Here is a 23,943-nt window from a genome sequence, read left to right as displayed (position 1 = left end):
CAGCGCCATCATTCCGTAGCAGTTCTATTTCTGACGCGAGCCGTTGCTGAACTGCGTCAATTCCCAGAGAGCAGATCGAGCCGGGCAGGAAGTGAAATAGCAAAAGCCACAGAGCATCCGGTCAATTTTCAAAATAAAACACAATACTCAGCTCATGTAGCCTATCACAACTTTATCAACATTACGTCACGACCGGTGGCACCAGGTCAGCAGTCAATCAATCAAAGGGTCAGAGGGTCGGCAACATGGACGACGAGAGACTGAGGCCCCGTTTACACGAAGGGAAAACGCAGATATTTTCACGCGGTTTGGCCTCTGATTTACACGAAAACGCAGTTTTTGTCACAGAAAACGATCATTTCTAAAAACTCCGGCCAAAGTGGATATTTCTGAAAACGCCGGTTATGTGTTGTCGTGTCATTGGGGAGAAACAGGGTTTTAGGTTCTGAAGCGTCACATTATGCGCCATGAAATGCTTAACGTCATATGAGCGCCCTATATGTTAACAGTTTGTTTGGCTATCATGGATGCTGTTAACTCATTTTTACTTTTGTGCAAACTCTTTTAGCCTCTTTGCATTTGCAAATGCAACTAATATACTATATCGAGGAGCAGAGGCGAAGGAGTGCTCGGAGGTCAGCATTTGTACTGCAGCTTTCCCTTTCAAGACGTTTGCACATTGCCTGCCAACGTCGCCGCCGCCAATTTTGGATCCGACCTGGGCGAACTGCAGTCTGGTGGGAAAACTTCGAGAAAGAAGTCGTCCTCCCGGAGGAATGGCATGAGAACTTCCGAATGTCGCGGTCATCTCTACTGTCGCTTTCCGCGTTACTGCGTCCCTTAATAGAAGGTCAGACTACTGTCATGCGGTCTCCGGTCAGTGTAGAGAAAAAAGTTGCCCTCACCCTATACTATTTAGCTGATGAGGGTATACTACGTAAGACGGCAAACACATTCGGTCTATCTAGATCGGCCGTTTCAATAATAATCAGAAAGGTGTGTAGTTCGATAACTGTCCACTTGGGTCCTAAATATATGACACTGCCGAAAACCGAAGCTGCTGTCCAGCAACTTGTGCAGGGATTTGAAGAAGCTCATGGCCTCCCTCAGTGCCTAGCTGCTGTGGATGGGCGCATGTAGAGATAAAGCAACCACCAGCCAATTCCACTGATTACATAAATAGGAAAGGGAGGTTTAACTTAAACATTCAAGCCACCTGCGATTACAAATATGCCTTCATGGACGTGGTAGTGAAATGGCCTGGGAGCACGCACGACACCCGTATTCTTGCAAACTCCACACTTAACACGCTCTTCAAAGTTGGAAGCATCCCTTCCTGTCCAAGGCAAATCATTGAAGATGAAGAGGCCATACCGGTTTACATACTAGGCGACCCTGCATATCCACTGCTCCCATATCTTCTGAAAGAATATGTCAACGGGGGAAGCACTGTCCAGGAGCAGTACTTTGGACTATCTTTGGGCCAAGCAAGGATGGTGATAGAATGTGCGTTTGGGAGACTAAAAGCCCGGTTCGGAGCCCTGAGAAGGGCCATGGACATTAATCTGACTGATCTTCCCTTTGTGATTTATGCATGTTTCGTCCTGCACAATTACTGTGAGGCTTCCAAGGACACGGTAGACGACAACAGTGTTGCTGAGGCAATTCAACACCACAGGGAAAACCAGCCAGACACACAACCAGCTGCCAGAGGAGACTGCATGACAGAGGGGAAGAGGGTCAGGAGAATCCTCACTCAATTCCTGGATCCATAAAAGGGACAATCTTCTCTCCATTGTGTGTGCGTGTTCGTGGGGTTCGTGATATATCACAGTATGACAGGTTAAAGTTGTCATTGTCATAGTTTACAATATTTATTTTATTTACTATGTTCATCACAGACCTAAAAACTGTGTGCTCCTTACATGCCAGTACTTAAGCAGTATGTTTTGGCTACATTTCAAGGTGTTAAGCATTTAAATGTGCAACATGTTAAAGCAAATATGTTTAGTTTTCTGTACTTTACATTGTACATGTTTACAAGTCACTTGGACGTAATGTATTGACATTGCCAAGTGTAAATATTAGTTGTTTGGTAGAATGCCATTATCCAAATACAGAATGAGAAATTCTAAATGGTCCTGTGTGAATGCTTTCTATAATAGGTTGATCTGGTTTGACAAATATTGAATAATCACAGACACGCGTATTCATTTTTCTGACATTTTACTTCTGAAGAGACACTTGACAGACACAAAATCTAATTGCCTGTGTCATTAATCCAGAAAAGCAGACAAGCATAGTTGTGCAAATAAGTGGCATCTGTAGTGCAAATTGGCAAATAAATAAATAAATATTTCAAGTAAACTTAGAGGAATTCACAAAAGTAGTGCAAATAAGCTGCCCCTACAGTACTGCTGTGCAAGCAAAAGTCACTTTCAAGTAAAAAAACAAAAAATACTTCAAGAGCCCTTAACTCAAGGCTACCTATATATAACCCATTTTAAAACTCTTGGTTCTTGCTCAGGGTAACATTTCAAACTAAAAAACCAAGTCCCCAATATACAATAACGATAAACGAAAAAAATCAATTAAATCTTTTTATATTAGTATCCCTAATCTTCGTTAAGGGCTTGGGTATATGAAAACTGACCATGCATGCCCTCAACAGGTGTGTGTGTTAAATCAGTAATGTTGACGGTGCTGAGTGGCACTGCATTGGGTGGTCTGCTGTCAGCCGACGAGTTGGATGGGAATGAGTGCTAAATTTGTGTGTGTAGTTGTGGCGTGTGTGCATATACTGGTCCATAAGGACCTCTTCCCTCAAATGGGAGTCTGTTGTCATGGTGGCGGCGCCGGTTGAGGCAAACGAGCGACGGACTCCTCAACAACATAGCAGTAGGGATTATGGCAAGAATAGCAAAGAGGGATTATGGCAAAGAGGGATTATGGCAAGAAAATAGAGGCACAGCTGAGCAGCAATGACCCACGCAGAATGTGGAAGGGACTACACACCATCACTGATTTCAAAGAGACCTCTAGCTGTTCAGCTGATACTTCTGTCTCTTTACCTGACGAGCTGAACAGTTTCTACGCCCGCTTTGAAGTGAGCCACACCAGTCTCCTAGAGAGAACCTACTCAGAGGACACAGATAATACAGCCAGCGCTCTTGTCATCACAGAAGAGGATGTACGTGTGGTGTTCAAACGCATCAACATTCGAAAAGCGGCCGGGTCAGATGGGTTACCTGGCCGGGTGTTCAAAGTATGTGCGGACCAGCTGGCTGGTGTATTCACAAACATTTTCAACCTCTCCCTCTCCACGGGCATAGTGCCAACCTGCTTCAAGTCATCAGTAATCATTCCGGTACAAAAGAAGAGCAAGGTAATGCCCTGTTTACACCTACCCAATAGTGGGCCCCGATGGTGCCCGATGGCTAAATCAGCAGCTATCGTTATAACATCGGCAAATAGCGTGGTTGCATCGGGAAACACCGTTACTCTTCCCGGGAACATCGTTAGACAACGGGAAGAAACGGTAAGAAATGCTCAATGATCGGGCAACATCGGCAAAGAACGAACATGTTTGTTAATTTTGGGTCTATCGGGGTAGAATTGGTTACCAGGTGTTGCTATGGGCTAATCGGCTATAATCGGGAATAGAACGGGAGTATAACGTAAGACATCGCAAATCGTTCGGGAATTTTCCTGGGACATCGGCTATATTCGTTAATCTTCCGCGCTGTATCGTGTTTTATCTTCTTTATATCGGCAACCTCAACACACGAAAGACCCTCGAGAACCCTAGACAAATAACGATTGTGAGTGACCAGATTGTGTTAAGGAAGACCCTCAATCTGCCACTTGGGTATAAATAGGGGGTGATGGATGGATGTCCTACTTTTATAATTACAGGGTACTTCGCCCATTTAGAACCGGTGTTCTATTATTATAAAATCGCTATTGTAATATAAATAAATATATAAATAAATATCAGTCTAAACCAGTCTCCCCTTTGCTTCTCCCAAAATGACGCCAAATGACGTCAAATGACGCCAAACGCACTTCGGGTGTCTTCCCTGGCATAAATCGTTATGTTATCATTATAACATCGGGTATGTGTAAATGCTACCCCGATAAATTGACCCGATCATACATTTTTAGCCCGATGTCACCCGAATCACCCCGACTTCCACATCGGTGGTCCATCGGCCATTAGCGGCCATTAGCGGGATAGTGTAAACGGGGCATAACATGCCCAAACGACTGGCGTCCTGTTGCTCTCACCCCCATAGTGAGCAAATGCTTTGAAAAGCTCATCAAGGTGCTGATCTGCAGAATACTGCCACCAGCCCTGGACCCCCACCAATTTGCCTATCGGAAGAACAGATCGACAGATGACGCCATTGCCACAGCACTCCACATAGCCCTCGCCCACCTCGACAAGAGGAACACCTATGTGAGGATGCTGTTTGTTGATTATAGTTCGGCATTCAACACAATAGTCCCCTCCAGACTCGACAGGAAGCTCAGGGACCTAGGCATTGATCCCAGCCTATGCAACTGGATCCTTGACTTCCTGACGGATCGAAAACAGGTGGTGAAGATGGGTCCTAAGATCTCCGCCCCTCTGACCATCAGCACAGGAGCCCCCCAGGGCTGTGTCCTAAGCCCCCTCCTCTACTCCCTATACACCCACGACTGCGTGGCTACACACGGAACCAATGCAGTGATCAGGTTCGCCGATGACACGACAGTCTTGGGCCTGATCACTGATGGTGATGAGATGGCCTATAGCAGCGAGGTCGACTGTCTGGCTCAGTACAGCCAGGACAACAACCTCATTCTCAACACCGATAAAACCAAGGAGCTCGTAGTGGACTTCAGGAAGAAGAGACAGATTCAACACCCCATCTCCATCAATGGGTCTGCTGTGGAGAGGGTACACAGCATTAAGTTCCTGGGGGTCCACATCACCAGAGACCTCACCTGGGAGGAGCACACCAACCTGGTGGTGAAAAAAGTACAGCGGCGCCTATTTCACCTTAGGCGTCTGAAAAAGTTTGGCGTGGGGCCCAAGATCCTGGGGGCCTTCTTCAGAGGCACAACGGAGAGCATATTGACTGGATGCATCACTGCCTGGTACGGGAACTGCACTGCCCAAAGCCGCAAAATGCTGCAAAGGGTAGTGCGGACATCTGAGAGGATCATCGGATGTGAGCTTCCCCCCATCCAGGAAACCTACAAGGCCCGGTGTGTCAGGAAGGCCCTCCGACCCCAGCCACCCCAACCAGAAACTGTTTGAGCTACTGCCGCCAGGGAGGCGGTACCAAAGCCTAAGGGCCAAAACCCAGAGGATGACGGGCAGTTTTTTCCCCCAAGCAGTCAGACTCCTGGAAAAACACACTACCCCCCAACCATCCACACGCACACCACAACAACAGATTGGTTTTTAACCATCTATTGTATTTGTCCAGCATTTGTCTATTGCACAATAACCTGTGGCTGCTATCACTAACACTTGAACACACTACACTTCATACATTATTACACCTCATTACTTTTTAGTATTATTGATGCTGCTACTTACTTATTATTTATTTTTTTTACTTCGTTCCTTTTCATATGGTTTCTTATTCTTATTTATTTTATCTTTTACTGTTGCTGCTATGTGAATGTTGAGGAACCAAGCCTAAGATTTTTACTTGTGTACAATAAGATGTGATAAAAGTGATTCTGATTCTGTTATGTGGCGGTGTCTCCACAACTTGCCGCAGGACAGCAAACCCATCTGCAATTGATGATGTTAGCCTATCCAGGGTATTTGTTATTTTAGAGAAATTCTCAGATGTCTTTTCCGAGTTCTCAACAATTCCCACAAGTTTCTTCTTGACATTTTTGTCATCCTCAACGGCATTCAGCCACTGGGCCTCTGCGGGCAGCTTCCTCTTTAACCGTTCATGCCGGTGTCCCTTCAGTTTAGCCTTTACAGAGTAGACCACAGAAAATGTATTAAAACATGCTCATTTGCAGAAGTAAACCTATCCAAAAATAATCATCTTTGATATTACCATGATGAATGATGGCCTATATTTCCCTCAGCATAATTAATCTATGAACACGTACTTAACACTAAACGTCACGATTCATTGCCGTACTGTTGTAGCACGAGGACGACTGATGTGACTTCTCTTCATCTACTTTTTCATTTTTGCCTTTTACCACTACCACTTTCTATGTGTATGTTTACACACTAAGTGACACACTATTGTGACAGACATTTCCTTCAGGATGAATTCTTCTGATGAAGTATTTCCTATCTCATATTTCACATATACATGCACACAAGTCATTGAAACAAAGCCAACAATACATACATGACAATGATATGACAATAAATACATACCTGAATCAGGTCTCTCCTCTGCTTCACTGTGATGGCCACACTGCCATCAACATCTTCAACCTCTGCGTCCTCGACTTCCACCAAGGACGAAGCAGATGTGGCGGGGGAAGGAGGGACGGAATCCTCCAGTTCGTTGGTCTCGATGCCGGAGGCGATGGTCGTAGTGGCTGGGGAACCACCCCAAACCTGCTTGCACAGTTCAAAGTACAGGAGCACCACTCTTCCGTGGCCGCTCCTGCGTCCAGTGTCCATAGAATGTCTATATTTCCCTCTTCTTGCCTTAATTGTTGTTGTCAGATGGGCTCGCGTTATCTCCTCCTGCACATGAGGAAACTCCTTGTTTGACTCGGACGGGTATAGCTCCAAAAAATGCGCCAACATGTCGACCTATTTGGACTGGCAAGATTACCAGTCCACATTGTCTTGGGCTCTCCTTGCCTTGTAGTCTAAAGCGACCTTAAGGAGTAACTCCACTTCGCTGTCTGTCCACACGAATGAACCTCGCGCCATATTGTTTGTTTGAAAGGAACAGGAAGACGCTCGTGTTATTCGTTGTTGTTGATTCTGAGGATTCTGATTGGCTTGCATGGCTTTATCCTTCTCCCTACACTGCCGCCCATAGGTTTGGCGTAGTTATAATGGCGCTCGACGGCGTATTCATGCGTTTTGATGTAAACGACAACTTTTTTGAAAACGATGTTGTGTGCACAATGTTATTTTTGAAAAACGGACGGGGGGGGAAATATTCGTTTCTATAAATACCCTGCTACGTATAAACGTGGCCTGATTGTAGAAGTGGAGCAACATAAAATAATTTATGAAATAAATCAAGGACAATGTCAGAAAGGACAAAGCCTGGCATTTAATTGCAGTAGTTTTGGGAGTGGATGGTGAGTAAATTAGGTTAAGGATTATCGCGTGATCTTGCGTGAATACGGCTGGCTCGCAAGGCAGCGCTACGCTGCCGTTACGCGCCCGGTGGGGATTGACGCAGGGTAGAGGACGCAGCTGTTACGCGGCTCGTACGTCCCCGGTGGAAATCAGGTATAAGAGTACCATTAATACTGGAGCGATAAGCGGTATTAATATGAATAGTAGTACTATTAAGACCGTAACGATACCCCTCCCTACTAGACAGATACATGAGCTACCTAGAAGGGATAACCCAGCCCCTGGCGTTCTAGCACCAGTTCTTATCAGGGCTGGATGATGAGAGCAGATTTGAATGAGTGCAAAGCGACATGCAAGAAATCCTAGGAGCTCAGATATGGAATGTGGCAGAACAATGTGACTATTTAATTTGATCTTAGAAGAAGCAAGACAGCTGAGAGAGGAAGCAGTCTCTACTTTTGCACCATTCCGAAACGGAAGAATTATTTTTTAAATCAAACACTACAAATAATCGTACATTACTGTCTTCTATACTTTCATTTTCTCGAATATAAATCTAGTTCAAATAAAATGCAGCAAATATCTGAGCTGGCGCATAATTGAATGCTGTGATCACTTGACTGCACAGTTACATTACTTGAGATCCCGCTCTAACCTGTAAAATGTAAACACAAACTTGCAGTCAGAGCGTATAAAACAAAATGGAAAGATTTATTCGCCCGCCTGGCCCTGTCCCTCCAAAGACAGTTTCAAGAGGAACTGTGGCACAGGCACCAGAGACAAAGAACATACAACAAAAGTTTCCTTCAGTTTGGATTTACAAGTGTGATGGAAGGCAACGTTGAGAAGCAAAAATGTCTGCTGCGTAGTAAGGTCATGTCTGCCGAGAGTATGAAGCCGAACAAACTCAAAGACACTTTGAGACAACACACAAAGAGCATGTCGGCAAACCAAGGGCTTTTTTTTCGAAATTAAATTTGCCGAGCTGAATAAGCAGCGAGTGTATTTCAAAAAAAGGCTGTGACTACTAGTGAACGGGCCCTGAAAGCATCTCTTGAGGTGAGCTATCTCATTGCTAGAAATATGAAGCCGCATAGCATTGCTGAGACTTTAATATTGCCAGCTAGCATTGAAATGGTGAAAACAATGTGCGGGGAGGAAGAAGCTCAAAAAATAACTAAAATGCGCCCATCGCAGATATACTGCAACAGGTCGTAACCATGTTGAATTACATCAAGCCACATCCTCTGCGCACACGTCTGTTTGCAACACTGTGCGCCGACGTTGGCTCTGAATATGAAAACATACTATTTCACAGAGAGGCACGGACAGGGTGGTTGTCGAGAGGTAACGTGTTGGAGCGGTTTTTCAAGCTGAGAAACTAACAGTTGCTGTTTTCCATGGATGTTAAAAAATATGATTTTTGCTACTTTCTGTGCGGTCGCGAGAAACTTTTTTAATGTCAATGTGGGGCCCGAAAAAGGTTGGAACCGCGATGTATGACCACTGTTATGCCGCGTTTCCACTGCAGGGTGCGGAACGGTTCGGTTCGTAAAGGTGCAGTAGGGAGGGGGTGTATAGCCCAGCTCAGTTCCGAGGTCGAGTTTCCACCGCCGACAGTACCCTTTAAGGTAGGCCGGATGTCGATCGCCGCGGCAGCTACGTAAACATCGTAAACAACGTCTTCCTCCCCAAGAATGCAGACGAACGTCTCCACCTACTTGTTCGCCCAAGCAAGCGTTTTACGCGACATGTTAATTGTAAAGAATAATACCTCGAGGCTACTGTTTGTTTGTTTTTATCCCCACGTCGCCCGGAAGTGATGATTCTGTCGACCAATCAACGGAGGGGGTGTGTAGCTAGAACTTTCCGGGACCCTTTCAGGCGTCTCGTCTCGTTTTCAATACCCCAACGGAGGAGTACCGAAAACGAGGCCAAAACGGGTACAGCTAAGTACGGGTCACGCCCACTTTTGGCGGTGGAAACGCAACCCGTACCGCACCTTTGCGAACTGATCCGTTCCGCACCCTGCAGTGGAAACGCGGCATTACACTGTGCATAGACAGAGGGGTTAGAAACAGTGTTCACGTTAGCCTATAGCCGGACATTGGCCGATTGCACGCACGCATGGTCGGTATAATAAAATGTAAACGGCCCACATGTCTGAGAAAAAAAAGAAAGAAGTTTGCATTTATGTCTGAATTAATCAGTAGCATATGAAAACCAGTAGCGGTTCCCGGCTGAGCTCACCAGGGAGGCAAACACGAACGTGCATTCATGAACGCGCGCAGTGCACCCACACATGCATACACATGAATGCATACTTGTTCTTCCCCCCAACCTCTCTTTGAACCTCTGAGGCTGAATGGGCAGACAGTGGAGCAGGTAGAGGCCTTTAGATACCTGGGCACAGATATGGACACCCACCTGTCCTTCTCCCAGCACACAGACTCTGTGTACAAAAAGGCACAGCAACGCCTGTTCCTGCTGAGGAAACTCAGGAGCTTTGATGTCAAACAGGACATTTTAACAGCTGTCTATAAATCACTCATAGAATCTGTACTCACGTTCAACATCACATCCTGGTTCACCCTCACCTCTGTCAAAAACAAATCAAAGCTTTCCCGGATCGTCAATCAAGGAAGCAAAATAACTGGCAAAACTCAAATTCAATTATCAGTACTCCACAGCCAGGCAGTTAAAAGGAAAGCCCACCTCATTACACAGGATCCCACCTACCCCCTGCACAAGTCCTTCCAACTTCTGCCATCAGGCCGCCGGTATAGAGTACCCCTATCTAAGATAAACATACACAAAAACTCATTCATACCCATTGCCATAAACAGCTTAAATAAACAATGAACAATGGACTAAGGAACCCTGACGCACTGTCACTTTACACTTTACACATATCCACAGCTTTTATTTAGTTATTTTGACATTTTTTAATATTTATACTTGTTTTAAAGCGGGCCTATTATGCCCCTATTTACTGTTCATTATTTAATTTGTTTGACCTCATAGAATTGATTTACAACAATAAAGGGTTGTCTAGCACATTATTTTTTTCTCATACTTTATGAGTATTACAACCCCTATGTGAAACACCCTGTTGCTTAGAATTTTGAGGCATTTAGAATCTTGGTGCTGACAGGGTGCTGACGTCTCTTCAGGCACTCTGTCACTCTGTCTATGGCTTCAGTGCTACCTTACCAATTTGAGCCTGAGTTGGACCCCGAAAGCGATAATGGAGCAGACGACGCTAATGACGAGCGCGATTTTAGTCGTAGAATGGACCAGGACATTTCACAGTGGTAAGTTTTTGTTTATGCTATTATACACACACGCGATTTATCATGTATTTAGCGTAGCTTTTCAGACTTAGCTTGCGGCTAGTAGACCACTCGTACTCTTCAAGGGTCCGTAACAAGCTTTTTATGTCCCGACATGGCATATTGTTGACTACTTTTGGCCATCAAAATACACCGTTATAACATAACATCTCTACTACCTAGGTGCAACTGTGGGAATTGTGCCTCTATACCCAACGAAGTGAAGAACGTCTGCTGTAGAGTAATCCCAAAGGTAAAACTGATGAGCTTTAGGCTAAGCTAGTTTGTTGAGGACGATGTCATGTAATCTATCTATCATCTTCGGAGGATGTATATATATATATGTATAATATGTATACATATATATATGCTCAGAAGATGAGTAGCCTACCACTATCATCACAAAACCTTATAATTAACTTCTAGCAAACTATATTACATGTTTAGATCATCTCTACCATATAGCAACAGTAATATCAGTCCACTTGTAATGGAAAACGAGTAATCATCATTCTCACCTGTTAGCTGTAGTTCCAGCCAACTGTACCATGTTTGTTATGTGAATTCATTAGTGATACATTTTTTTGTAAATAACAATCCTACTCAAATAGATGTTGCTTCAGCAATACCAGTTACGAGAAATCTCACCTGTTCACTGTTGTCTCAGCCATGTGTTTACAATAGCAATCATTGTTATGTAGAACTAATCAGTGATTTAATTTTTTTTTTCAATAAAAGTATGACTGGAAAACAGATGTTGCTTCCTGAATCTGTATTGTCCTATGCAGTCATGTTGTACTCAGTGATGTCAAGGTCACTTTACACAGTAGTTATTTTGTCTTATTGTATTTATTAGGTACCAAGATGAATGAGCCAAGTGCCAGAATCAATAACCTGCATGACACAACATGCACACAAACACATACAGTCTACAAAATATCTACAATATCTACAAGTATGATTATGGACCTGTGAGGCACACAACAGATGAAGAGTAAGTCACTTTGGCTGTAAGCTCCCACTAAACAAAACCAAAGCAATATTATACTATTAATATTATTATGTGATTTGAATCAATTTACCATTAAAAGAAAAACAAACTATAAGGCCGCGAGCTACGGGGCCTTACCGTGCACCCTCACCTAACGAAGCCAACTATTTCTTTATGTTGAGCATGGTCAGACCGTTCAAAAAGATTTGGTTTCGTTTGGAGGTGGGGGCTGCCCAGTATAGGCCCAGCCTATAAGAGGTTATTGTTGAAAACAGTTTAACAGAAAGTTCCGCTCCTTGTCCCTTAGGCGTTTCAGGCATCTTGCCTATCGCAGCTTTGTAACCTGGTGTTGGGGATATTTAGGACATAGTTGTCGGGTCGTCATCCCGTCATGTGTGGTGCAGCGGATATGGCAGCAGTTCCCATCTGGTGACTTCGTAGGCTTCAGACCACCTCTTGATTGAAGCGGGAGACGTGACAGGCAACCAGCTCAGCCTTGGGAGTGTGTGTATATTCCGCTGAAAGGTCTGGAGGGATGGGGATAGTCTTCATTTCCTCTTCAAATGATGTTGGGTCCTCAAAAACCTCCATGAGCAGCCTCATGAGGTCATGTACATAGTCTGGAAGATATAGCATTAACATACTAATTAATGTAGCCATAACAATCTGTAAACTGATGTGCGTGTGTGTTTAAAGATTATATTTGACAAACTTACTGAATGTTGGATCTGTTTTCACGGCCTTCACAACACCTTCCCCACTCTTCGCCTGCCCTGCAGAAGTCGTAGCTTGCTCCTGTGATGCATTTTCATTGTGGTGCATTGATGCTAGATACAACTTATGGTAAAAAAAAAAAAAGCACCGCCATTAAACAACAGAGTGTGCCTGACAATCATTCCAATCAATGGCTTTCACAATTACGAGATGGTGTAAATTATTACCTGCACAACATTGAGGAGTCACTCTCCTCCTCTTCCTCCAACTCAAGCCGTGGTTTCTTGCTAGGTCACCAGCCTGGGCCCTTTATTGGTGTTGAAGTCAGCAGTGAGTGTGGCAAAAGAGAGGTTGTTCCGAAGTCTGCACTGACAGGAGAGACCTGTGTCTGCATGGCTACAAATAACAGAAACAAATCGTATTAGAAACTGGAAAATAATAATTTAGCAGTTTTTTCCTTGGTAATGGAGTAACACTGCAGAGTAAACCTTGGTTACCCATCACAAATGCAAGAAGCCATTTGCAAATATGAACCATATCCTATTTGGTTATGAAGTTATTTAGCCGATGCTTTTATCGAATTGTTAGTAGAAAGTAAGTATGTGATACATGAATGTATGCATAGCCCATATTCTAGCAACATCAGCAAGGGTGAATCTTCAAATAGATTACTGGACTGCAGATTCTAGGTAAACCAAAAAAAAATAACACATCCGAAAACACAGGAAAAGGATGCTCACAAAGTTTCGTATGGATTGCATACTAAGTCACTAAAAACTCTTAGTGGCTACATACCTTTGCTTCTTACGTGTGCCTTTAGCGATCCCATGGACAACTGTGTGCCGCCTAACGTCGACTTCAACCGTGCACTTTGTATTCCCACAGAATGCATTCCCACCGGCGAGTTTGTTTGGGTTCCCGTCGATATAATCTGAGGCGTGTCAGTCTGGCATCCGACGTGTTGAAAGGGGCGATTATGGGCACTGCAGTCCTGCTAAAATTATCACACATAAATCACGACGAAAAATGATTTTACACAGTACAAGCTAACAACATCTGAAACAGGAACTGTGACCATTTAACCCACCTTATAGTAACACCTCACATAAGGCTAAGGCTAGCTCTCATTTTACAGACAGTTTAGAATTGTAGTTTGAGATCCCGCAAAAGGTTTGTGGAAGATTAACCAGCCTCGCAACAAGACTAGCAGCTAGCTACAGAATGAATTATTTTAATGGTAGGAAATGGTAGGGTTAATTACCCGAACTTATATTACACACAACACAGCCACTTTTGTTATTATAGGTTTACTTACATGTTGAGAGTCATCTTCACGCAGGTTGCTGAAGCAGCCATCCGTGAAGTGGAGGCGACACAGAAAAAGGCTCGGTAAAGTCGGTGGAATAGGGTTAAAAATGAAATCTAGCCAACGGCTACGTGAAGGCTCTGCCTTTGGCAAACCATACAAGGGAGAGGTCCCTTCACCACCAAGAAAACACCTTCTAGCCAAATATATAATATATAAATAGTATTATGTCTTTCTGTCCATCTACTTCTCTACTCAAACTCTTGTTTTACGATCCATTCCCCGACCCCAGCGTGTCCAGGAACGCAGCAAAAGGTCATTGATGACGCTCTCCCATTGACTCCCAGCAAAAGTACATGCTTACGTCACCATGTACCGGAAGTAAAAGAAAGCCGCGGAGAAAATCCCAACGAGCCGTTTCTAGGTAGCTCGGTAACAGTGATTTGCGGTAGTCATTTACTCCCCCTTGCGGGAATTTTATGGTATTGTAACTTTGCCAACCATTTATATACCCCAAAACGTATGTAAAGCGCAATAGGAGAAGGAAAAAACGGAAAAGCATAATAGGCCCCCTTTAAGATCTATACACACTGTGTGTGCTCTCAGAGATCAATGTTGTATGAATGCCTATCGGTACATTTTCATGTTTTCATGTTTGTATGTCGAGCCTCGGCAAAGATGATTTTCTGTTACGACAGACAATAAAGTTTTCTGAATCTGAATCTGAATGTCACTCAGTGGCCACACTGTTGAACGCTGATTGGCTGTCATCACGCGAAATTCACTTCAAAGTTGAAATATTTCAACTCGAGTGAATTTGTCGTAGCACAAATCCTCGTGAACGCGCTCGCCTGTGCACGGCGAAAGTGTGGCGCGACAAATCAAAACTTGGATTTCTCTCGCGAAAAATTTGCCCGATACGCGTCTCTACGTTCACTTTGTATGGGATCTTGTCGCACCGTCACGTTTGGTGTGAATGCACAAATCTTTCCCGACTGGGCAAAGCTGGCCAAAATCACCAGTACAATCCCCGTGTCCAGTGTTCCTGCGGAACGAGCCTTTTCTCTCCAAAACAGGATTAAAACATCTATCAGAAACCGCCTAGCTGAGGAAAAGGTGACGAGGCTGATGCGCATATCGAGCCTTGGGCCGGGGTTGAAAGACTTCAACTTTTCGCGAGCAGCAGAGCACTTCCATGCCATGAAGTTGCGCCGAAAGTAGCCTGCAAAAATTGCAATCATCGAATTAATTATTTTTTACCCGTTTACCATTTTTGCAGAGAATGGCTGTTATGTTTTTTTTGCCTAGGCTAATTTAATAAATGGCATTTATTGAGGTAACTTAGTTTGTGTCGTTTGTCGTTTAAATGTGGACTTTGTGATTATTTAATTATTAGTGAATAAAAACCGGAAGATATTCCCAATGTCCGATATTCTGGAATAGTGTAGACATTTGTCCGCCCAAGAAAAAGTCTAGCGTGAACGCTGGTTAGAAACCAATAAATGAAAATAGGCTATTTATTTCAGGTAGCCTATTTTTAAGTTTAAAATCCCCCCAAAAAAATGAAAAAGAAAATCACGTTTCCAGCGCCCCCCTAAGTTGTGTGAACGCCCCCTTTGAGAAACCATGCACTACAGTTTGCATACCAGGAGAAAGTGGGCGTGGACAATGCCATCACATATCCACTGCACAGGGTGAATTCTCATTTGGACAAGGGGAAAGTGCTGTGAGAATCATGTTGTTTGATTTTTCCAGTGCATTAAATTCCATTCAACCCCTCAGACTGGGAGACAAGCTTTTGCAGATGGGTGTCACCTCGTATCCTGGTTCACAAACTATCTGACGGAGTGGCCACAGTTCGTCAGACTGAAGGACTGCCTCTCTGACACTGTGGTCAGTAGCACCGGAGCTCCACAAGGAACTGCGCTCTCTCCTGTCCTGTTCACCCTATACACGTCTGACTTCTGCTACAACAGAGTCATGCAGAAGATTTCAGACGATACTGCAATTGTGGGTTGTATCAGGGGTGGGCAGGAGGGGGAGTACAGGGGCCTGGAGGAGGAGTGTATGCAATGGTGCAAACTCAACCAACTACAACTCAACACTGCTAAGACCAAGGAGATGGTGGTGGATTTCTGTAGGTCCAAGGTTGTGTAACGGAGTAAATAAAATGAGCATGTAAATAATTAAATCCTGTATCATTTGGTCATGACTTTTATTTTGAAATTAATTTCGCTAACGTTGCATCCTGGGTATCCTGCAGGAGAAAATGCAGTATCTGCTGCAGGCAGGTTGAGCATGAAATGTGTCCGCATGAAATATTTATTGAAGTAATATCATTGTCACTTATCACTAGAAGGTTGTTTAATACATTATTCTGATATTTAGCATAGTATTGTTTATTTTATTTGATTTTCAATTGTCGTTTGCAGACATTGGTTGTCGTGCAATTTGAAATATTGTATTTATTTTGTCTAGGCCGACAAGGAAATGGTCAAACCCTGTCTTTTATGTTTGCTGACCCATTGTGCAGGTAACCGATAAGTTGTTTTAGGTGTATGTATGTATGTTTAAAATCCCACTTGTGGCGTTGCTAGCATTCGCATCATAGAATGTCTAGCCGGTCCCGCCATTATTGCGTTGTACATGCAATACCGCCGGTCGCAACATGAGGAGGGTTTACCTGTTTATGCGCGTTGTTTAGCGCGGCTCCGTTTTCTTATTTGTAAATATTAGTGCTGTCAAGCAATTAAAATATTTAATCGTGATTAATCGCATCAATGCCATAGCTAACTCACGATTAATCGCGATTAATCGCAAATGTTTTTTCTATGCTAAATATCCCTTGATTTCTTTGTCCCATTAATTGTTCTCATTTTAATGCTCTTATCAACATGGAGAAGTGCATCGGCCTGCCTTGTGCAAATGTTTTTTTATTGATAACAACATTGGCATATACTGATCAAAACAGGACGATACAAAAAAAAAAGCCTATAGTGCAATTAAACGATGAACATATAAACATACTGCCTTGAACATAGCAGTCAGGCTACTGCTTCTTTGTTTTGAGCCAAAGAAAAAAAAGAATAATACGTTTTTAAAAAAAATAAAAGAAATGCGTTAATCGCGCGATAAAATTGGTTTGCGTTAACGCCGTTAATAACACGTTTAACTGACAGCACTAGTAAATATATATTGTTTGTTTATGTTATATAACACATTATAATGAGCAGGAAAAGACAGTTGCTGTGTTCCAATATCCATACTATCCGTACTTACTAGCCTTAGTTTGAGTACGTACGGCGTTCCAATTCAGATCGGGCGAAAATAAGTGTACTGAATGGACCCGGATGACGTACTCAAAACGGTCAAATCGCGAAGAGTGGATCGATGTCCACTTTTCGTACTCAACGGCAGCCATCTTAGTTACATAGCGGAAGAGGGCGGAGCCAGGCTGAGCCAAAGTCGGTACATTTTCCACATAGCCTGCATTAATAGTCATTTTGTAGTTTTATAGCTTTTTATAGCTGCTAGACAAAGAGTTCACCGTTCAAAGCAGGATGTTTATTGCGGGGGAGGAGCCGCAGGGGCAGTGGTGATCGTAATTTCCGGTTAGTGCACCACAGAGTATTCGACTTGGAACAACACTGACATCTGTAAATTAGCGCACTTAGTGAGTACGGATAGTGTACTACGTTTAAGTGTACACATGTAAGTATGGATATTGGAACACAGCAAGTATCTGCTGCAGGCGGACCAGGAAATGCTCAAACTCTGTCTTTTATGTACCCATTGTGCAGGCAATAAAACCGCTGAGTGTCCGAGTCCATGCTTCAAGGAAAAACACAACGCCGGTTACACTCACTCTCCTGGGAGTCTCTATAGAGCTCGTAATTCACGCCCCTTCCGCTAGATCCCGATCGGGCCTCTAGGCTAGGAAAATTAAAATGGGATTTAAAGTAATTTTATTATTTCCTGGTCCAAGTCATTAAATGCCTTGGATTACACATGTTTTGTTTGTTTCTAAATAATTATTTTTCATGCTAAAAGTTTGACAGTATATTGTATGATTCTTCGGCTAACAGCTGTGGAAAAGACGTAACGAGAAAGACCATGTCGGCTATGTGACGTTACCTCATAACATATTCCCTCGACTTCTCCACTCACAGTGCTGATGCTGCATCTTCTGCCACGATCTATGGAGCCATCCATAGGAAACTTGTAGTGGTTTCGCCATGCTCAAGGCTTTTCTCCACTCTTTGAAAGAAGTGCACCAAAGACACAGCAATGTCCTGAGCGGGATCCCTGTGCGAGTGGGGACGTATATCATACGTGTCGAGAGCAGAGAAGAGTTGTAGTCCAAAAAGCGCTCACACAAAATGTCTATCCAGAGGGCAGTAGCTGGAAGAGCGACCTGGCGCACTTTCTTGCTCTCGCTTTATGGCTGGTCCGCTTGGCATAGATAGAGGCTACAGATGGGATGGCATGTCCTATGATTTTGGATGCTGTGTGCACCACCTTCTCCAACTGCTACCTCTCTGAAGAGGTGGAGTTGCTATACCAGACATTGATGGAGAAGACGAGCACACTTTCCACGGTTGCTCTTTAAAATGCAGCATTGCATCCCTAGTTACCCCAAACTTCCTGAGCTGGCGCAGAAAGAGAAGCCTCTGGTGGGCTTTGCTTATAATGAGGTTGGTGTTGACCTCCCACTTAAGGGGCTGACATAGGGTGGTGCCAAGAAATGTGAAACTTGACACACTCGACCGCCTGGTCATCAATGATCAGTGGGGATTGAACTAACCTGTTCTTTCTAAAATCTATAATAATTATTTTGTTAGCATTAAAAAATAGGTTGTTACTAATCAGTCCTGCTACTGTTCATCAGCATATTTGAATATTTTAACATTGTCAGAATGGGACACGCAGTCATTGGTGTGTAGAGAGAGTAGAGCAGAGAAGAGAGGAAACACCCCTGTGGGGCCCCAGTGTTGAGAGTAGTTGAATTAGAGTACAGTTTTCTCATTTTAACCACCTGCCTCCTGTCTGATAAAAAGTTTCAGATCCAGTGACAGAGGGATTTATTGATTCCCATCTGCTGGAGTTTACCAAATAATGTAATGGGTATAATAGTGTTAAAAGCAGAACTGTAGTCTATGCATAAAACTCTTGCATATGTAGCTTGGGCCTCCAGGTGCTGCAGGATGCTGTTAAGGCATAGAGACACAGCATCCTCTACAGAACTGATAGCACGGTAGGCGAATTGATAGCTGTCCATCTCAACACTGGTTAACTGTTTACAGACCAGCCGTTCAAAAACCTTCATTGCAATGGAGGTCAACAGGTCAATGACTACAGCAACAGGCCTGTAGTCATTCAGACAGCTGACATTTGATTTCTTAGGTACAGGGATGATTATAGAAGATTTAAAACATGCAGGGACTTTTCACTCACAAAGAGACGAGTTAAAAACATCTGTGAGTATGGAAGTAAGTCTCATCAGATTTGGAAATAAAAAGCCATTGAATTTTAAGCACTGAATATTTATGCATTGAAATAATGTATCTGGATTTTTTGCCTCCGAATTTAATTCTTTAGATTTTCAACAAATCATTTTCACCTTTATTTTTATGTTAAAAATTCAAAATCAAATATTCAGCGCTCCCTGGGGTCACCCTTTTCGGTGGGTCGCCGAATTCTGTGTAACACCCGCTCGCTCTCCTTGCTTGACCGCAATCTACCATCTAGGATCGATTGCTCTTCCTTGGGTCCCCGGATGTTAATGTTTTTATTTTCAAAATCCGATGAAACAGATTTACTTCCATAGTGAAGACAGAGGTTAGTTGATGGGCACAGCTATTAAGTGTAAAAGCAGACACACCGTCTGGCCCTGCTGCCTTCCTGACATTCCGTTTGCGGAGCAGGGCTTTGACCTCATGCTTCTTAACCCCAAATGGTGGGGTTACAGGGTCTGTTCTAAATGCAGGGGCTGGGTTAGATCGGGGGCAATCATATCTGAAGTTAAATTTGCTAAGCCTATCTGGGAGCAGGGGGTTTACATCTTGAACTGCCTGTTTATTCTTGTATCCAGTGGTCGTCTGTAGTCCCTGCCATACCCCTCTAGTAGCTCTAGCTTTTCATTTATCCTCAAGACTATCCCTGTATCTGACCTTTGCTTTCTTCACAGCACGTTCAAATTACAATTTGACAATCCCGGGCAAAAATAAAGGGCAACAATCCCTTTCTCCTCCATGTCGGCGGTAGTGCTCCACCGCCCGGCAGCGGGGCTCACGTGGGAGACAATCCCGGGCAACTATTGTGGGCAACAATCCCTTTCTCCTCCATGTCGGCGGTGATGCTCAACTGCCCCCACTACGAGTCTCGTTGTGGATGCTCAACTGCCCCCACTACGTGTCTTGTTGTGGAAGTACCGGGAGTCTGCAAACGGCAACAATACCTTTCTCCTCCATGTCGCTGCTCAGTCTGTACTTCAGAATGACTAGGAAGTGGAAGAACCAGAGACGTCGGGAGAACCTGACGCAGTCGTTTGAGATTAATAATATCATCCGGTGGCGCACAAAGCTTTTGGCCATGACAATATATATTATATTATATAGATATCTATATATTATTTAGGTATCGAGCTCCAGGACTCCCGCCGGAGCACCCAGTGTTCTAGAATACTTACAGAAAATAACCAAAAGCTGTGTGCGCCTCCGGATGTTATAATGAATCCGAGCCATTGTGATACATCCACTGTAAAACTAGCGCATGGTACCATGGTCGCAAGCTGCTCAGGGCCACACCCCAAACCTCCACCTAGACCCGCCTCTAAAAAACGGCACGTTTGTGGAAAGCCCATTGTGGGACTGGCCCATAGTGGCTGAAATTCTTCACCAAGGCTGATTTTCTTGAGCGTCTTAAAGTACTGTATTAGGGGCCCACTAACACCTATATAAAAGCATCCATAAAGTAGCATGCCATGGGACCTTTAGGCCCAATCCCATTTCTACCCCTTCTCCTTACCCCTTCAAAACAAGGGGGAGGGGGAAGGGGCAAGGGGTAGAAATGGGATTGGGCCTTAATCTCTTTGTTGAACAATGGCTTGTTATTACTGAAAACAACCACAGACTTCAATGGTATGCATGAGTTCTCTACAAAGTTGATGTAAGAGGTGACTGTGTCAGTAAAATCGTCTAAACCATCGCATGCTCCCCTAAAAACATTCAAGTCCATTGGTTCCATACAGTCACTTAACATGTCCGCAGCAGCAGGCGTCCATTGTCTAACTGTCATTGTGGATGGTTTAACAGTTTTTAATTGTTGACGGTACTGAGTCATTAAAAAGATCATGTTATGGTCCGATTGACCTAGAGGCGGCCGCGACACACCACGGAACTGCTGAGGGAGGGTGCAATAACATTGGTCCAGTGGTTTCTCACCTCGTATTAAGGTGTATCTGTTGTTTGTACCTGGGGAGTGATTTGTTCAAGTTGACGTGGTTGAAATCCCCCATTAACAGATCTGAGTCTGTGTGTGCTTTCTCAATATCCGTGACTTGGGCAACCAATTGCTGAATAGCAGATGTATCTCCAGCCTGCAGGGGGATGTATACAGCCACCAGGATAATGGATGCGAATTCCTTCGGTAAATAGAAGGGCCGACATTGGATTGTGAGGGCCTCCAGAGGGGTATTCCATCAACCATGACATCAACTAAAGGCAAAGCCGGGCTAATTTCGCCAAGCCTCGCTACTTTCAGCTAGAGTTGCATTCCATTAACGTGGCTTAAGGGATTCTCTGCTAAGTAACCATGGCAATTTATCCGACCAAACGTACCTGGTCGGTACCAGGCTAACTGACAGGTCCATCTGTCCATCTGTCGGAAACAAGTGTACCATCAGAAGGTTCCGCCAACCCTAGTCCTCACGATTTTGTCATATATGTACATATATGAAGTACAAACAGCGTGTATTTTCACTAAGGGTCTAAGATTAAATTATGCAAATAAAATAATTAAATGAATTGCTATCTATTGTTATCGTGGATATCTTCTCAATAATTTTTTTTATCTAATTCTATGTATTCTGTCATTGTTAATTAGCAGTTGGGTGAGTGATCTAGCATTTGCCCTGTGATTCGGGCGAAGCAAGTTCGCGGCCTGAGTACGTCCTTACATTTTTGTCGTTGGCTCATTTTGGTAATTTCCTTTGTATCAGAGGAATAAGTCCTAACAATTGACTTTTTACAGAATAAATATGTCTTACAATATCCCCAGAATCAAAATATCACTTGCAAAAACCCATGGTAAAGTTAATGTTAATATTAATGTTACTGATAGTGAAATGAAGACACTGCCCCATGGGAAATTGTCAGCCACATAAATTCCATTCAGGTGAGTTTCTCGGCAGGCAACCGAGACCACCTCTGCTGAGATAAATACTATGGTTAGTAGGGGTGTCAACAATAATCGATTTGGCGATGCATCGCAATGCGGGGCATGCACGATTCAGCATCGATGCGGCAACGTGCCATAATCGATTATGTCGCTGTTTATTTTCGGGCCTCGAGTGGACAATAGAGATGTGAAGTACATGCTAAGCGGCGGTGTTAGCTAGCCACAACAACAACAACTCTAGCCTTATTTCCACCGGGGACGTAAGTGCCGTGGAATGGCTGCGCCGCGGTCACCGCTGCTGATCGCTGCCACTCTAATCAATGAAACCATTTCCACCGGCTCAGCAGCGTACCAGAAGCGGCGTGCCGCGCCGCAGCACTACCATTCCGTAGCACTTCTATTTTTGACACAAGCCGTTGCTGAACCACGTCAATTTCAACAGAGCAGATCGAGCCGGGCAGGAAGTGAAAAAGTAAAAGCCGTAGAGCATCCGGTCAATTTTCAAAATAAAACACAATACTCTACTACATAACGTCATGACCAGTGGCACCAGGTCAGCAGTCAATCAATCAAAGGGTCGGTAACATGGACGACAAGAGACTGATTGTCGAAGTGGAGCAACATAAAATAATTTATGAAATATATCATCCTTTTTATAAGGACAATGTCAGAAAGGACAAAGCCTCGCATTTAATTGCAGTAGGTTTGGGAGTGGAAGGTGAAAAAATTATTGTGTGCAGTAGAATTTTGATGCATCGTAGAATCGAATCGTTACCTGGTGAATCGTAATCGAATCGTGAGAGCAGTGCCAATGCAGACCCCTAATTGTTAGTCAGTTTAGAAAATTCAAAGAAATGGAAAATAAAAGGCATGAAAAGTTGTTTGGTTTCTCCAGTAATCTTTCCTAAATTACTTATTAGGTGGGGATTGAACCCCAGACGACCGGGTGCAAGTCCGACACGTTACCTCGAGACAATCTCCCTGGATTCAAACCAACGGACATTATTGAATTTAAATATGTTATGCTTAATGCTACTTATTCGTTCAGAAGATCGGTGATTTTATTGCCAGGCAGCCTCCCTGTTTTTATTAACGTTTACGGTGTTCCTTTTTTGATTTATTATATGCTTGTACTTCTCACAGACCTCCACATGCAGCTTCTGTTCGCCTCTGGAAAAGATCCCGCTCGGTCCTTTTCAGACATTGGATCCATGATTCGACATTCACAGGGTTTAAATTGACGTCATAACTTCCGGGTAAACCGGAAGTGACCCCGAGTTTTTGTAATTATGTTTATTGCAGTTTTTGTATATTTTGGCTATGCCAAAATCTAGCAATAGTACACGGTTTACCGTGCTTATGTTCTAGCTTATAGAGGGGAGAATTGTAGCTGTTTAAAGCTGTTTAGGTAATTTAACTTGTAACACCCCTGTCTCACTGTATATTGGTATGCTCCAATTAGTAGGGGAGGAAGTGGCCTATTTAGGCTGACGCTCGTCAATGGTTCGGGAGAGCTGATGGTGGAAGGACGTATGTCTGATTATTGCTCTCAAAGTGACTTGCTTAAAGGTCCAGTATGCTGAAGTTCCAATTGAATATTTTTGTGACTCTAAAGCCCATTCAGTTTGTTTAGCGAAAAGTATTTTCTTTTAGTTGATTTTTGACTTATGGGCCTTAAATTGGGAAAAAACGAAAGATCTCATCTTTTTCCATCCTTCTCGTCGGCTCCTGAGTGATTTCCACCTAGTTCAAGACGCTCTAACACATCTACCCATGACAATTTGGTGGCAGTGGTTTTCGGGTACCAGTAGTCACGAGGGGCACTCAGTCAGCCAAGATGGAGGATGAAGACAGAGGGAGGGCAACCCCTAGAGATGGCTCAGCAACGGGGACGAGGCCAAAAGCA

General features: G+C 43.7%; 1 long non-coding RNA gene across 1 annotated transcript; it reads right to left on the bottom strand.

Annotated features, from left to right (window-relative positions):
- Nucleotides 1–11,840: 11,840 nt before the first annotated feature.
- LOC115529818 (uncharacterized) lies at nucleotides 11,841–12,615 on the bottom strand. The gene is made up of 3 exons (XR_003973649.1): nucleotides 12,562–12,615; nucleotides 12,337–12,457; nucleotides 11,841–12,240 (listed from the first exon to the last, which is right to left on the bottom strand). It is a non-coding gene; the product is annotated as an uncharacterized LOC115529818 (long non-coding RNA).
- Nucleotides 12,616–23,943: the final 11,328 nt, after the last annotated feature.

This window comes from Gadus morhua, chromosome 17 (genome assembly GCF_902167405.1).
Source record: "Gadus morhua chromosome 17, gadMor3.0, whole genome shotgun sequence".
Lineage (NCBI taxonomy): Eukaryota > Metazoa > Chordata > Actinopteri > Gadiformes > Gadidae > Gadus > Gadus morhua.
The sequence above is the reverse complement of the archived record's forward strand: the minus strand, read 5'-3'. Positions and strand labels throughout refer to the sequence as shown.